Raw genomic sequence first — 2,315 nt, 5'->3', positions numbered from 1 at the left:
AGCTGACTTTCATGTGTAATTGAGTGTGTTTAATACCATCAACATTGAGTGGGCCTTCCCCAGTTCAGAAAGACTGGACTCCTGTATAACATAGAACTGCCTTCTTTAACACCCAAAGAAAGGCTTTATTGTTTTTTTTAGAGCTGTACTGTTAGCTTGCCTAGTTTATGTACATATAACTGACATTGAAATTGGCATGTGAATTACATTATTTGTGTACTTACAAACAAATACAGAATATAAACCAGACAGAAAGACTCCCAAACCATTGTGTTCAAGACTTTAACATGAGATACAGTGCTGACCTGTGAACCCGCTGTTCATTTTAAATGATGTGTTGTGACATTTTATAATGTGTTATGTGCGTTTAGATGTTTATGTTGTGACAAACATCACAAACATCTGCTATTGGTATTTGAGGTCTCCTGTCTGGAGCCACAGTGTTGACTTACATGCATTATAAACTGCTATCCCACCCTGTTTGTATAAACGCTTTAAAAACAAAGAGCCTAAGAGGGTGAAAGCTTGCAAGGGTAGTTCAGAAAACCCTTTGGGGGATCAAACAGGAAACAAACAACACAGTTTTTTACTTCTTTACTTGACTGGCCAAGGTTAGTCTTATCTGCATTAAAATAGCTCATGTGAAATACCATTGAAGACATTTCTGTAGAGGTGCCTTTGAACTAGTTATGAAGAGGTGCCTTTGAACCAATTTTAAAGAGGTGCCTTTGAACCAGTTCTTAAGAGGTGCATTTGAACCAGTTCTAAAGAGGTGCCTTTGAACCAGTTCTAAAGAGGTGCATTTGAAACAGTTCTAACAAGGTGCGTTTGAACCAGTTTAGAAGAGCTGCCTTTGAATCAGTTCTAAAGAGGTGTGTGTGAACCTGTTCTAAGGAGGTACCTTTGACCCTGACTGCATGAAGGCCACCGCAGCGGGATTTGCATGTTGTGTGCTAACCAGGGTCAGTCATGGTCTGGTGGTTAGGGAACTGGTCTTGTGACCGAAGGGTTGTGGGTTCGATTCCCAGACCTGAGGCCATGACTGGGGTGCCCTTGAGCAAGACACCTAACCCCAACTGCTCCCTGGGTGCCAGACTAGGGCTGCCCACTGCTCTGGGCATGTATGCACCACAGTCCCCTAGTAATCACTAGTGTGTGTGTGTGTGTTCTAAATGCACAGATGGGTAAAAAGCAGTGGACAAATTTCGATTGAGGTGAACAAATCACAATTGACAAATATGGCACATTTATATATAGACTTGCAGTATGTTCTGGCTTCTGCTCAGCTTTTGTGACATGGTAAGACTGTGATAGACATGCTTCACTGTGGTTCACTCTGGCTGGTGTAACTAGTTTCTGGTGTGGTTCTGATTTAAAGCATGACTGTGATTGGCTTTCTCACGGGAGGCAGGGTCAGGCAAGGTGAGGGGACTCCAATGATGTTGGAGAATTCACATCAACTCTGGAAAAACAGCAAATGTAGCACAGGCCCAAAGAGCCATGTGTTAAACAGGAGGTGAGGTGCGTCAATGGAGAAGAGAGGTACGTAAAAGGTGAGGAGAGGTGTGTTAAAGGGGAGATGAGGTGTGTTAAAGGGGAGGAGAGGTGTGTTAATGGAGAGGAGAGGTGTGTTAAAGGGGAGGTGAGATGTGGAGGGTTGTGCTAAAGGTGAGTGAGGACACAGACTCAGAGCTCCTCACCTATAATTCCCTATTGTAAGGAGTCATGCACCTTACAGGAGATCTGTCAGTGACAGCAGTAACTAAAAGCTGAGGAACACCTATTGCAGAAACCTATGGGATATAGTGGTGGATGTCTGAATGATTAGGCCTGTATCCTTCAAATAATCATCTCGTTCTGTGCACAGATGGCTGTCCCACTGCAATTCGACGTGCATCCCAGCAAGCGTGCTCTTTTGTACTAGCGTTAGTAAATCTCCAGAGCTTCTCGACGCTGCTTTCTCACAGCATGGATGGAAAAGGGGTTTAATGAACTCCAGCTGGAGTGGATCCCTGGGTCCAAGGGTGGGAACCAGTGTTCTCCAGCACCTCGCTGGTTCAGGACAGGAAAGCGGGGACACCCAGTGGCCAGAGGTGATCACCCATGCACTAATAATGTAGAGAGGTTAAAACCAGCAGCTGGTGACTGAAAGTCCTAGAAACCAAGCCAACAAAATGGCAGGCAATGTCTAGGTTTAGATGGAGAAAGTGCCACTGCTGTTAGTGTGTTAAAGGTCAGGGATAGAGTCGGGGTCATAGCTTGGAACTCATTCCAGTAATGACGTGTGGGTCACTTGTACTCTTGTGAGTAGCGAG

Source organism: Brachyhypopomus gauderio, chromosome 11, assembly GCF_052324685.1.
Source record: "Brachyhypopomus gauderio isolate BG-103 chromosome 11, BGAUD_0.2, whole genome shotgun sequence".
Classification (NCBI taxonomy): domain Eukaryota; kingdom Metazoa; phylum Chordata; class Actinopteri; order Gymnotiformes; family Hypopomidae; genus Brachyhypopomus; species Brachyhypopomus gauderio.
This window is presented reverse-complemented; position numbering follows the sequence as displayed.